The sequence below is a fragment of the Lissotriton vulgaris genome, unplaced genomic scaffold (assembly GCF_964263255.1).
Source record: "Lissotriton vulgaris unplaced genomic scaffold, aLisVul1.2 SCAFFOLD_1750, whole genome shotgun sequence".
Lineage (NCBI taxonomy): Eukaryota > Metazoa > Chordata > Amphibia > Caudata > Salamandridae > Lissotriton > Lissotriton vulgaris.
The window spans coordinates 419,934-435,003 of NW_028252295.1; the positions used below are offsets into that span (position 1 = coordinate 419,934).

The 15,070-nt window shown below is 47.3% G+C and overlaps 1 long non-coding RNA gene across 1 annotated transcript in view; it reads right to left on the minus strand.

The window, feature by feature from the left end:
• LOC147662603 (uncharacterized) overlaps positions 1–13,365 on the minus strand; it is a 220,419-nt gene extending 207,054 nt beyond the window's left edge. The window contains exon 1 of the long non-coding RNA XR_015305534.1: positions 13,227–13,365. This is a non-coding gene — a long non-coding RNA (uncharacterized LOC147662603). The remainder of the gene's footprint in view (positions 1–13,226) is intronic.
• Positions 13,366–15,070: the final 1,705 nt, after the last annotated feature.

A 15,070-nucleotide genomic window follows, 5' to 3' on the forward strand; every position in this document is an offset into this window, starting at 1 on the left:
AGCATACTAGACTTTGCTGTCTGCTGTAAACCATTTTGTGGCTCACAAAGAACATACAGGGTTCGCCAATCGTTTTAGTATTCTAGGGCTATGGGTGTTTTCTCTTCTTTAATTACCTTAATTGTCACCTCTTGTTACTCATACACATTGTGCTGCCTAGTTGTGCCCAATTGTTAATAAAATATGCTTTTCATGCGGTAAAAAGTATTGCCAAATCAAAACAATCTGAAAATATTTTCTTATAATTCTCTTCCTTCTTTTTTCATCTTTACTTTTGAGCCCCAAACTTACGGTTGAGATAGATAGCCAGTCATACTATTGCATGAAGTTGGGCTTGGGTAAGCCATCCATTACTTCTTAGCCTCGAGCCTTTGCCTGAACGGCATTCTGTTCTAGGCTGTCAGACTGAAAAGTACCTAACGAATGTTTCTGTATATACAAATATTTTTTCAAAGTATAGCACCAATGAATTACATCACATGTTTAGCATTTTGAGTGACAGAAGCACAGAGGGGTGTGGGGTGTTAAACCATCACAGATTGCACTGTTGCCGTGGATTAGTCAACAGGAAAGCACATCTGGTTAGCTCTTAGAGCTCTGTCAGATAGCACTACCTATTAGGGACTTTCAGTTAGGCAAGTGCAGTTTGCCAAAGGTTCAAGCACCGAGAGATTGTGCGACCGCTGTGGGATATTTTGCTGAAAATAAATCATTTCTTGTGAGAGAAGCGTGGCCCTCAAGCTATAGAAGCCCTGAAAGTCTAAAGAGCCAGGTACTTCTGGTTGGCCATAAGTGATTTTCATTTTGATGGCTACTCATGCCCCAAAAGCTGGACAGGGAAGCAAGCAGGAGGAGAGCTTCCAGTTGAGTGCTTAGAACATGAATGACTGTGCAAGCTGTCTGATATTGCCTTTCAAGCCAGGGATGTACAACCTGTAAGCTGCTCACACCCCGAAAGACTGCATTGCCTGCCTGGCCTTTCAGGACAGTCGAGTGCCTCCACTGATAGCAGGACGCTTTTAATGCAAGAAAGGCACAGTCTGGTCTCATCAGTTCCGTTATCCTGCCAATGGTGTTGAAAATAGCTGTTGGAGTGCGTTTTGTTTATCTGACTTCAGCTACTTCACAGCAAAATAGGTTGTGTAGATTTCTGTATTAAGTTATGCCTTCTTTCTTTCTTGCAGTCTTTCCTTTCTTTCCTCTTCCCTTCTTTCTGGCGTTCATTCTTTCTTGCTTTTGTTCTTGCTTTCTTTCTTTCATTCTTACTTTCTGTCTTGCTATCTTCCTTTTTAGGTTTCGACCTTGGCCGTAGCACCGCAGGTGCTACGCCCAGGGCGAAAGCTTTTGTTTACACTAGGGGGAATTGAACACTCCCCTTCTTCCATTGGCTAGCTCCGTAAATGGAGGCTAGCCATTGGAAGACATCAGCGTCAATCCCTTTCTCCCGGTCAGAACGCGAATCGTGGGCGTTTCTGACTATTTTTTTAAATCCCGCCCCTTGATGTTGTGTGTCCCGGGCCGCTCTGTGATTGGCTGTCGGCCCGGGACACCCCAGTGACGTCATTTCCCGGCCCGCGCTGTGATCGGCTGCCGCCCGGGACACCCCCGTGACGTCAGCCAATCACAGCACGGCCCGGGACATGACTTGTTATTATTATTTCTGATAATAATATCAGTTGCCTCATCTGCTTGTGGTATTCCTTCAAAAAACGGGAAGGAAACATCCATAAGGAAACGGATGTAAAATCCTGGATTTTCAGAACCAAGTGTATCTCCATTTCGCACGCCGCCCGCCGTCTCCTCGGCCTGGTTGCCGCCCGAGCTGGCCTGTGCCCCATATGGGAGGCGGTCACAGAGCGACGGTTTTATTTGTTGGATTAATGCAGTAATCAGCCTTTAACGCGGGAGCAGGGACATAAAACACGTGGAGGCTTCGGACGAGCGAGGCGCCCCGCCGCGCCCCGGAATAGCCATGGCCGGCTCCTCACTGGGGGCCTGGACCCATTAACTTCCGGCAGCGCGGCCGTTATCTCTCGCTGCGGATTAATAGCCTGCCCGCCAGAGTGATTCAGAGCCATCAGCTGCGGAACGTGTGCTGTAATTTCGATATTCTGCTTTGTTGCAGTTTGCTTATTGCCGCGCTCGGTCAGATCTCAGGCCCAGAGGCCCTGTGGGTATGGTGTGGTGTGGGGCAGGGCCGGACTGGAAACCAAAGTCAGCCTTGGTAGAAACAATGAAACCAACCCCTCCCTCGCTGCAGGAAACCACATCTAGAACGTTCCTCAGAATTTGTAAAGTATTAAATTGAATAATTGATTCCGCCTCATGCCTCTTTCATAAAACACCATGCAAGCAATGCAAGCCGCTTTATCTTGCTCCTGCAGGTTTTTTTCTTCCCTGCTTTCCCTCTTCCTAAATGTTTTTCTGTTTTTCTCTTCCTCCTTCTTTCTTCTTTCTCTTTTTTCCACCTTTCTCTCTGTTGTTCCAAGTCATAGTCTCACGAATGAAAAATAAATCATGGTCCCAAAAAATGAGTGCTTCTGGACCCTGTTTCCAGCCACCCACTCAAACGAAGCATTGGGCATTGTTGGGTTATATCACAGCCCATCCTGCCCTGAAAGTAGCACCCTAGCCTGCAGCCCACCCGGGAAATGCCAGAGCGTGAAATGGCCAGTACGGCTGATTGAGAATGTCGGTGGCAGGGTCGAGGAAGGCGTAAGATTGGGTACATGAACTGGTCATTAAAGGGTGTTCTACGAAGGAAAACGAGGGAGGTGTGAGCGAGAAGGTTATTTCAGTCCATCACCCTTCCGCACACGTCAATATATATCAAGACAGTGTGACATTTCGGAACAATGCGCTCAATGAGTGATTTTATCCTTGAGATGCCAGACCGCAGGTTCAAAGGTTATCCTCTGCAGGATTCACTGACCCTCTCCAGCCGAAGGGGCATGTTTCATCAAGGGGTCGTGCTGCACGTTCGGTGGGTGTGCAATACCAACGGGCTACTTAAGGAGCACTTTTTGAATATCTTTGAGAGGAACACAGATAAAGGACCCATGATTTGGCATATCATACGATCTTTTGTTATATTTGTTTTTTTGTTTTAGTTAGGGTGACATTAACTGAAATACAAATTATCTGCAGATAGACATAATTGTAGTTTATTGTTAACAGTTTGCACTACCAGTGGCGGTTCCTCCGGAAGAGCTCAGAGCCAGCAAATGATAAATAAAACAACGTTCTTTCATCATTTTATTTTGCATGTGTCGACTCTGAACCAGCTGTGTTGGGAGGGTCGGGGCTTAGGCATGGGAGGGGGGAAGAGGAGGAGTGCCATGTGCACTCTATTCCCTAAGTGCACATATGTGTTTTGGCTGGCCGTCTCAGGCCAACCAAAACACACATGCGTACTTAGGTTTTCTCCAGCCCAGCAGCAGTGAGCAGCCATGCTTGAGAAAGCCCATAGACTTCCTGGTCTGAGCCGGACGTCTTTCCTGTCTGCTCAGACCAATCCCCAGGCTGCTCTGCTACACGGGATTGGACAGGGAGTTTGTCCCAGGGGCTGCTGGGAACAGCAGGCAGGAAGAGGGGAGGCAGCGCGATGAGACACAACTCTGGAGGTGGCCGGCGGTAAAAGGTACTTTTAAAAAATATATATTGCACACCTCCTGTGCGATGCCACCCGCCCCACCATCCTTTGTTTATGGGAGCCGCTGCTGTGCACTACCTACAATACAGGTTAAAAAAGAGTGATGACCTGCGGAATGCAATCATCCAATAAGTCCACGATTATTCAAGCCTGTTCAACATGATCCTTGTCTGGCTGCCCTCTGGGTCAATGGCATTCATCAGGACCTCTGTAAATTTGTATTATCCCTCATCTAATTAATCCTCCTTCTAATCTATTTAGCATTAGGGGGAGTGCAGAGTGACTAGGGAGTGCAGAGTGACTAGGGAGTGCTAGGGAGTGCAGAGTGACTAGGGAGTGCTAGGGAGTGGAGAGTGACTAGGGAGTGCTAGGGAGTGGAGAGTGACTGCAGAGTGCTAGGGAGTGCTAAGGAGTGCAGAGTGACTGCAGAGTGCTAGGGAGTGCAGAGTGACTGCAGAGTGCTAGGGAGTGCTAGGGACTGCAGAGTGCTAGGGAGTGCTAGGGAGTGCAGAGTGACTAGGGAGTGCAGAGTGACTAGGGAGTGCTAGGGAGTGGAGAGTGACTGCAGAGTGCTAGGGAGTGCAGAGTGACTGCAGAGTGCTAGGGAGTGCAGAGTGACTAGGGAGTGCAGAGTGACTGCAGAGTGCTAGGGAGTGCTAGGGACTGCAGAGTGACTGCAGAGGGACTGCTAGGGAGTGCTATGGAGTGCAGAGTGACTGCAGAGTGCTAGGGAGTGCAGAGTGACTAGGGGGTGCTAGGGAGTGCAGAGTGACTAGGGAGTGCAGAGTGACTAGGGAGTGCTAGGGCGTGCTAGGGAGTGCAGAGTGCAAGGGAGTGCAAGGGAGTGCTAGGGAGTGCAGAGGGACTAGGGAGTGCAGAGTGACTAGGGAGTGTTAGGGAGTGCAGAGTGACTAGGGAGTGCTAGGGAGTGGAGAGTGACTAGGGAGTGCTAGGGAGTGGAGAGTGACTAGGGAGTGCTAGGGAGGGGAGAGTGACTGCAGAGTTCTAGGGAGTGCTAGGGAGTGCAGAGTGACTGCAGAGTGCTAGGGAGTGCTAGGGAGTGCAGAGTGACTGCAGAGTGCTAAGGAAATTAAGCAATAATGCTTCAGTTTTGCCAAAGTAATGAATAAGGAGCTGCTTTTCAAAAATCATCGTCCGGGAAAAGGAAAAAGCTTTCTAACAAATAAGACAGGAGTGGAGAGTATGTGGTGCACCGGCCAGGGCTGCTGACTCGAGGGCTGGGGGTCCCAGTTCAAGTCTGCTGCACCATGCAACACTCCGAGATTCTATGCAAATCAGTTGTTTTACTGTGCTTTCAGTATCATTGCGACTGTGCACATTTGTTTACATGTGGCTAGCCGTATTTACTTTACCGCGGCTGCACGGACGGGAAGTAGCAGGGGGCACAGCCACATGGACGCCCCCACCCTCATTACAGTAAGGAGCCGCTGTCAGATGAGTTCAGGCAGAGAGTTCACTAAAGTGACGTACCGGGACAGGGTTAAACTGGAGTATTAGGAAGAGGGAGGCGAGTGTGTGTACAGCGCTACAGGGAGCAACATATACCCGGAGAGTATACACAGGGGCAGTGGGCACTGACGAACCAGGACAGTGGGCACTGTCTCATGGGGTGAGGGATGGTCATCGGTACAGGACTGTGACGAACGTGCCACCACCGCCATACAGGGGTTAGAGACGTGTTTGCCTCAGTGGACAATGTGTTACTGGGCCTGTGCCCACAGAAGGTAGTTATTTGGTTCACTGAACAGTAGGCTCTATGCCCAAAGTCCACCACCGGTTGATACAAGAGAGGAGTGTAGAGTGCCACGAAGCGGTGGGGGCTTGCTTTGTTAGGCACGGGGAGAGTGGGTGTGTGTGTGTGGCTCTAGGTGTGTGTGTGTGTGTGTGTGTGTGGCTCTGGGTGTGTGTGTTTGGCTCTGGGTGTGTGTGAGTGGCTCTGGGTGTGTGTGTGTGTGTGTGTGTGGCTCTGGGTGTGTGTGTGTGTGTGGCTGGCTCTGAGTGTGTGTGGCTGGCTCTGGGTGTGTGTGTGTGTGGCTCTGGGTGTGTGTGTGTGGCACTGGGTGTGTGTGTGTGGTAGTAATTGCTGTCTGCTGAGCTCGTCCGTAGGGTACAATAGGTCTCACATTTGCAAGAGATTAAGCTATTGGCAATGTAAATGACAATGCCATTTATTTTTCTGTTTTCAAAACCAACACATAAATACAATTTTTGTCATTTACAATGCCAATAGCTCTAACTTTTCCAAGGCTTCATTCTTTCTTTCCTTTTTGTTTTCTTTTTTCCTTCCTTTTTATTGCCTTAGTTGTTTCTTTGTTTCCATCTTTCTTTCTTTCCTATCTCCTTCCTTTGGTCTTTTCTTCTTTCTTTCCTTCCTTCTTGCCTCATTCCTTTCCTTCCATCCTTCCTTTTCCTTTCTTTCCTGCCAAACCCACTCAACAAATAAACTGGGAAATCCCAGCCGATGCTCTGGCTTGGCTCTGCGAGCCAATTAATGAGCAGAGCTATCAAAATATTTCCAAGTGTGCAGAATCCCTTCAATGTTGTTCAAAAACATATTTGAACAAAGGTTGATGAAGTTCCGAAAGCCCAGGTGTAAAATGCGTTATTAAAAACAAGCACTGGCAAAATCATTAGGTCTGTAGCTGGCTACCAGCTTTTGACTTTGTCAGTGCTGGCCGGCCTCTACCATAGATACCCTGGCTGCTGGAGTACAGAAGGCTGAGTGAGGTAAGAGCTAAATGGTTTTCAGAGGGGAGGAAAGGATCTTTAGTGAGTTGCAGAGAGTTCACAGATAAGTCTTATAAAACAAGCATTTGCAATGCAATAGGTCTCACATTTACGTGAGTTTGAGCTATTGACATTGCAAATAACAAAGCCTTTTATTTGTGTTTTAGTTTTTAAAACAGAAATAAAAGGCATTGGCATTATCTAGAGATTAAACTCGTGTAAATGCAAGACCATTGCATTGCAAATGCCTGTTTGTATAATTTAGCAGAAACTGAAGCCATTTTGTGTTGAGTCTGAAGCAGAACTAGTTTGGGCTCTGGAGCTGAAGAGAACGGTTGCCTAAGTGCGTATTCACAATAGGCAACAGATTTCATATAAATACCAATCAATAGCAGTATATTGATGTGCATTTGCACTTCTGATGTGTACATATGTATGTGTATAAGTAAAGAGAAAGGGTATTTAGGTATATATCTATGGGCATCTACGTTAATGGAACAATATATAGATCTATGCTATGACAGTGAAAATGTATGTGGCTAAATTAAATATGCTACTGGGGAGAATGTATACTAATACATGTATGCCCCCCACTCCCATTTTATACCACAGAATAAATGTCCGATGTTATGTTATTGCCATAGACCAACCAATCTAATGTGAAATAAACACTCTTCTTCCTCAGAGATTATTTGCTACTATCTCTTTAGAGTATACTATCTCTGCTGATGCTCACAAGGCCTATTCAGTGTGCCTGCTCACTGTACGGATGTAATCCACTATCTCCTCTTACATTTTTATTATATATAAATGTACTAGCAGCCTGTCCTGACCTTGTCCGGGAGCTATCAGGCTTCCCCGACCCCCGCCCGCCCCGACATTGTCCTGAAGCCAGGGCCCCCGCCCGGCCCGTCCCACGCCTGCCCCAACCCCCGCCTGCCCCGACACTGTCCGTGGGTCCCCTTACCTCAGCCGCCGCTCCTCCCCTGCGCTCCTCAGTTTACCGGTCTGCCGCTCCTCGCTCCTCACCGCCGCTGGTCACTGCTCCTCCCGCCTGTTCGCTGCGCGTCACCTCACCGCTCCTCCCGCCTGTCCGCTGGCTGTCACCTCACCGCCGCTGGTCACCGCTCCTCAAGCCTGTCCGCTGCTCCTGAAGTCACCGCTCCTCCCAAGCGCAATGTCCGGCGCTCCTCATCGCGCTCCTGGACGCCGCTCCTCCCCGCGCTCCTGACGTGAGCACGCACGTCGCGGCCGGCGCGACTTCGGAGGGACTACTTATTTTTTTAATGTACATTTTTTAAATAACGTTTTTTTTTTAATTTATATAGCCTATAACCATCTGCACACCCTGACGATTACAACAGTGTATCGGGTGTGTGGATTGGCGCTGTGGTTCCTGAGTTTACCCGCCTCAAAGCCTCAAAGTTCTTCCTTTATAGTAGTATAGATTTGTTTATAACTACTACACAAGCCATAAATAAAGTATGCAAAGGGTAACGTGTTATGTACTACCAATTTTGAGTTAGGGAATAGTTCTCAAGACACACTTGAGGCTTTGCTTCTTGTAAATCACTTCCCCTCCTATCCAGAACATTGCTGACAAATAATAGATTACACTTTGCCCATAGATAGATCGATAGTTAGATAGATCGATATATTGCGTTTACTTGTTGTTTTTTGCGGTTTTTCTGAGTCCCCAGATAGATCATGCAGTCTGTGTTTTCTCCTTTGTACTGCCAGTCACCTGTGTATTCAACTGTGTAGCCTTGGACCATGTCATGTATGTGCATGTAACTTGCATGATCGAGGTAACTATTAGCGGCGATACTACGTGTCTCTCGGACCTCTTTCAAGTGCTCGCCATCCTTTTTGTCAGCCACCCTCCCTCCCCCGCCAGGGGCGGTAATCTGAGGGATAGCCCCAGGCGCCACAAGCTCTAGCCACGCCCCTGGGCTTAGGGCGTTCCCATGGTACTTGGCAGGACTGCCAGCTGAGAGCTAAGGCCCGGGAGGCTCACAATGCTACAATGTATATTCATCGTGATTCCTGTGGTGCTGCGCAGCTCTGAGTCAGGCAGCCTGATGTCACGGCCGGGTAGTGACCAATAGCTACTGAGACAGCTGAGGCCCACTCAGGTTGTTTGATTAGTGTGGCCGTGGGGCAGCGGTAGGACGTCACGTCCTAACTCCTGCTGCCAGACCGCCGTGGGGCGTGTGAGGAAGCCAGGCCAGCAGTGGCTCACTGGTTTGCTGGTGGCGCCGGCCACAGACATCATGGTGCTCTGCTCGCAGCACTGCTTTCTGCTGCTGACTGTAGTGCCTCGCACCGGCCAGGCCACTCTCACTGTTGGGCTTATCTTATTGCCGTTGCCTGGATGCCGCCAGGATAGACAGGACTCATATGGACAATCCGCAGCCTGAAGTAACGTGGGCACCAGCGGCAAACCAAAATAATTGCCATGCGTATGGGTCAAGCCCGCCTGAGCCTGGCCACCTACTGCAGAGAGTCGCCAACGTCAGTCATGAAACGCTGCCTGGCTGAAGATCATCAAGAACAGTTAGTAAGTAGTTACCATTTGCCACTCACCGAGTGTCTGTCAGCGTGTGTTAATTATATTATTTCCAATGAAAGCATGATCAGGCAGCAATCTGCAGTCTGGGTCAGAGGGTGCTCACAACGACATCGGTGGATCAGCGCCGACTAACTGTTCCTGATGTTGTTGGGGACCCAACCTCTCACAGTGCTGTTGGGCCAGTCGGGTCACGCTAGTCACTTGCATCACAGAGAGGCCAGCATTCTAAGGGTTCTCTCCATATTGATTTTGCAGACAGTGAGGGGGACGGTCCCCACATTGGCTGGCAACCAGTGTTTTGTTTTTCTGTCTGCCCACTCTGCAACATTATGCACCAGTGTGTTGCTGCAGTTGGGGCCTCACACATTCTGTTGGGGCCAGGTCCCAGACTTGGGAGAGAGGCCTGGCTTGGAGTGATGCTCAGCTGCCCCATTTATGTGTCCCTACTTTTTGGTGTGAGTTCACTGTGCCTTTCTACCCTGTGCCTGCATTAAGTTGCAGTGGAAATCTGCCCATGTCTTTATGCCCTCATGTCTATCTAAATCCGCAGTCTGTAAATACGCACATATTACTGTATCTGTGTGCCTGTGACAGGTAATCTATGTCTTTCCACCTTCTTGTCTCTCAGTTGGAGTGTGCACAGTACTGCTGCATACGGGCCTTTCACAGCCTTCAGAAGCTCCCATTCAAACTTCACTGATGTCCATCTCACACAGCACAGTAATGCCTGCCAGACATTTCACCCCTGCAACAGGGGGGAGCAGGGGTGCACTGGGGAGCTAGTATAGAGTTTCTTGTTGCGCAAATGATTGCAATTTGCAATATTGCTTCATTTTGCTCGCGAGAAAGTGTCACTCATACTCGTTTAATTGTCACTCATAATAACACTGAAATTATGAGCAAATCTGAAACCTTGGCAGCTATGGTGATGTTGTGAAATAGCATCGCTGAAATGTTTCTCTCATCTAGCGAACTGTTTGGCTTGGGTTAGCCCTGTAGTTTTTACTCCTCTTAATATGACTCTTGAATATGATGACAAATTACTCTACGTCACCAGGACACCAGCTTTCCTGTCCTGGACTCTATTGAAACAAGCATTAGAAATGCAATCGGGCTCGGATTTATTTGAGTTTGAGCTAATGGCATTGTAAATGCCAATGTCTTTTTGCCATGTGTTATGGAGTGTGTGCATGTGGTGTGTAGTGGAAGTATGTTGGTTGAATTGTAATTTTACCAATAGTGGCATGCTGTGCTTTATATGAATATGTTTAAAAGTAAAGTGTACCATACTGCGATTGCTTGGTGGAAAAGTGCACTGCCGGCTGGAGGTGTGTGTGCCTGGTGGAAGGGTGCACTGACGACTGACGGCTGGTGGGTGTGTGCTTGGTAAAAGCGTGCACAGATGGATGATGGTTGTTGGTGTTTGTGCATGGTGAAAGCATTCATTGACGGCTGGGGGTGTGTTGTTGTGTGTGTTGTTTTCTATGTGCTGGTGAGTGTGTGGTGGTGAGTCTGTGGGGGTGAGCCTGGGGAGTGAGTGTGGTGGTGAGTGTGTTGTGTTGAGTGGTGACAAGTGTGTGGTGTTGAGAGACTGAGGTGTGTGGTTTGTGTGTGCGTTATGTGTGTGTGGTGTATGTGTGTGTGGTGTTTTCTGCACACTCACACACTGCCCCTACACATTCACACACTGCTCACCCGCACACTCCCAATGTCACCCTGCATAGTCACACACTGTTTACCCTGCACACTCATTCTGCACACTCACACAATGTGCACCCTGACACACTGTCTCTGCAGTCACTCTGCACGCATTGCCACTCTGCACGCACTGCCACTCTGCACGCACTGCCACTCTGCACGCACTGCCACTCTGCACTCACTCTGCACTCACTCTGCACTCACTCTGCACTCACTCTACTGTCACTCTGCACTCCCTGTCACTCTGCACTCACTGTCACTCTGCACTCACTGTCACTCTGCACTCACTGTCACTCTGCACTCACTGTCACTCTGCACTCGCGGCGGAATTAAAGCGGCTGAAAAGCCGAGAAATTAAAACAGTCAAATGTAAAATAAAAGCGCGACTAGGTTGCGCAGATCAAGCGTTAAGCAGCGTTTTTTAAAATATGCAAATTATCCTTAGGAACCGCAGCGCTTACCTTTCAGGGAGAGCGCCCTGGCCAGTCTGTCTTAAATGGCCTCCTGTGAGCCTATCGCGTCAGGCAGCAGCTAGCCTGCTAACAAAAATGTCTGCCGCAGCCGGCACTACCTCACCCAAGATGTCCCCTCACAAGCAGAAGCAGCTAAAGGGCCGCTGTAACAGCGGTGAGATTCAACAATTATTGTGCTAGCAATGTCCTACCATGCCCCGTTTACCCCCACATAGACGCGGCGGAATTAAAGCGGCTGAAAAGCCGAGAAATTAAAATAGTCAAATGTAAAATAAAAGCGCAACCAGGTTGCGCAGATCAAGCGTTAAGCAGCGTTTTTTAAAATATGCAAATTATCCTTAGGAACCGCAGCGCTTACCTTTCAGGTATGTTACCTTTCAGGTATGTTAAAATCAATAGGCCTTTAATTATAGATTGTTATTGCAACTGTGCTGTAGATGGGTATTGCGTTATGTGGATCCTCAAAGATTACTGTGGTATGCTTGGGTTTTTGTTCCCGCCTCCGATTTCCTCTTATATGTCCTGTGCGTAGAAGATTTGTACTTTGATAATCTTTGTTAACCCTGTAAGGAGGGGCTATATATTTTCTGTCAAGTGTAATTTTGTGTATGTTTATAATTTCCTGAACTAAATTGTGCATACTTCTAATTTTATGACTTTTTACTTGATGGTTACCTTGTAGAAAAGTCTGTGCTCATTGTCATAGCCCTGAATTGATTATGGTGATGAGCCTATAATATAGGGTATATGCCTGATTGCTTCATTAGGAAAGGTCAAGTCAGATAACATAGGTTCCATCTGATTATTATACAAAATTACAACAAAGGAAGTACGATGGCCATATTTATTGGGGAGTTGTGTAATACAGATTAAAGTCAATAAATGTGCAGTTGTTTACTTGGCCTTGTAACACTGAAAACAAGGAAATAAAATGAACTGAGATACCAGCAAAATGAAAAGAGTCTGAGAAGATTTTGCATTAAAGATTTGTTGAGCTTGGGAATAGCAGTTTGTCATCAACACCAATGGATATTAAATCAGAAAGGTGAGAGTGTACCCTTATTACTAAAGGGGGCTGGCTACGATGTTATTTTGCATGTGTGTCACTTGTTATGCACAGCTTTGATAATAAAGATTTGAGAAACAGTTTGTATTCGCTACCAATAGAGGACAACAAATCCTATTCAATGGAACTAGGAAATAGTCCATAACATAGCAGTAATAAATAATACTCTTTTTGCTAGCAGACCACGAGCATGGCACAGTATTTGGGTGAACCTTTTAATGCTGCAGGTTTATTTCATTTCTCATAAATCCATCACACATCAACATGTTAATAATTCTGGAAATGCTTGTCCTTTCACGAGCAGAAAGGTGAACTCAGAAAAGAATGTGTTACAGATATGAACTATTTTAGAGCAACTTACAAATGGCATGGATTTAGGCATTCCCATACAATTAACTGTCATTTTACAAGATGGATTCGACTTAGATTTAAAAAGGCAAGCACTTCTAGAATGTTTACCGGAAGTAATCGCACTGTGTGTCTGTTAAGTGGAGTCACTTAATTCAGAGCAGATATGCTTAGACTGTGTTAGCCACTGCCCCGTGTTAGCTTATGCAGTCTTTCCTTCCTCTCTGAAGCGTTACAACAGAGCTGGGAGTAGGTCGACATTTTTTTAATGCGTCATACGTTATCACTGGCTGTGCAAACAGCCCTGTCAGAGACAATCTGACGCATGTCAGTGTGGCGACTGACGAAATGCTCAAACGTGAAATTCATAGCAGCAAAATCAATAGCGCACTCGTGGACTGCGAAAATGCCCCCTTGCTAGTTCCAGGCAAAGCTCCGTTCTTCCCCAGTCCAAGGCGGCTGTGTCCCAGACGGACTAGGTTCATGCTCAAACCGCGGAGCCATCACCGCTCTCTTTCACATTAAGCAAAACAGATAACAATATCCTTCGTTACCACGCAGTAGAAACAATCTTTGAACTGCAAAACACTATCTAAATTCGAAGCTTATGAATTTATACCACACCTAAAAGCAGAGCAGGACGTGAGGAGTTTACGGCGCGAGACTTACCAGGAGACAGGCAATTTAAATGCCGACATTGCAGCAATTGCATGACAAGCAGCTGGGCGCTGCTGAATGGTGAACGCGCCCGGCCATCTGAATTCACTTACGGAGGCACCCTGACAGCTCCTAATTATAATTAATGTACTTCTTTGCGCGCACACGAACGAAAAATGCCAAACATGGCCGACCAAAACGACATTTAGCCTATCACTTCAAGCCTATTAAAAAGACACCACAGCGAAGACGAATCACTGGCCACATGACATAACACACTAAGGAATGTGTGGAATGTGTCTCGCCAAAGCCCTAGGAGATACTTTTTTTTTTCTTTAACAATACGGCTCGAAACTCCGCCCACTTCTGACGAAGTGGCGCAGGCCTCGCCCTAAAAAGGAAAAAAAATTAATGTATTCTGGGAGTTGAAGTCTCAGATCATTTCAACAAATCAAGTGAGTAAATAATGCTTTCGAAAAGGACGGCGTAGGAGTGGAAAAATGGTTTGATGGTGACATTAAGCCTTCAAATAGACCTGTATTTTAAGGTCTGGTGCAAAGCACCCTATTCAGGTTTCTATTTGCCCCAGCCCCAACAGGGAGACGGTAGTACAGTCCTCAACAATAGCTTGTGTGTATTGGAAGCACGGGACAGAGAGGCCAGGTTTTTTAAAATAAGAGGTGGACGACCAGAACATACTACCTGGCAATTCAGTTCAAAACGGTAACATTAACTCCTTAACCACGGCGCAAATTCCGCTGCGGTGCGATAGTTCTAATGAGTGGGCGGGGCCACGTTGGCCAACGGACGTGCGCAGCACTAGCAAGGTAGTGCTCGTGACGGCCGTTGGCCGACGCGACCAAGGAACAGGTTAATATTGGGATGTTCGGATATAGTAGTGTATTAAGTTAAAGAAAGAAAATACTGAATCGTCAAATAGACCAATTCCATAGGAAAATCTGCAAAAGGCTATTGATCACAAAGTTTTAGTTTGTTCCTGGTCAGGCTAGAAGTTGGGAACATATCCTACACTTGCCAGAAATCCAGTCATTCTCATGTTCTAACACTTACCAAAGAACTTGCAAATATTGTGTGTCTAGTGCCAATACTGAATTCTTCCACAGCATAAAGAGGTTGTTGTTATTTCTTGGACTAGTGCTAAAGTTGGAGTAGTGCTACACAAAGAAAAGATGGATGGAATGCTGAATAAATCAAACATTCACCCCCAGTCAAGAGATTTGGGTTAAATCAATTGTTCTTTTGCTCACCATGCCACCCCAGTGTAGAAGACTTAGCCATATGCAAATCAGTCTTGACCCTGCTCCTGATGGGAACAGTCCAGCCTAAACTACCAAGCCAGGTCCTCCCTGGACCGGAAACAAGCACCCTGGGCCCGGTTTTGGGTATCACCCCATATCGGCCAGGCTAGCTTGAATACAGTGGCACAGTCAGCAAGGGTCCCACGTCTAGGAATACCCGTCCCACTTTGGGAGAAAAGTGCTATGCAAACAATCAAATATTCACCCCAGTCAAGAGATCTGTGCTAAATCCATTGTTCTTTTGCTCACCATGCCAACCCAGTTTAGACCCAGCCATATGCAAATCAGTTTTGACCCTCTTCCTCATGGGAACAGTCCAGCCTGAACTGCCAACCAGGTCCTCCCTGGACCGGAAACAAGCATCCTGGGACCAGTTTCGGGGTATCACCCCTCATCAGCCAGAATGCTTATTTCCAGTCAGGGAGGGCCTGGCACCCTTCCTGCTCACCTCCCACAGGTAGATCAAAATCTCTATGGTCAACCATACCACTGGCTAGCTCACCAATCACATACAGATATAGTAACTTCCGGAGCAAT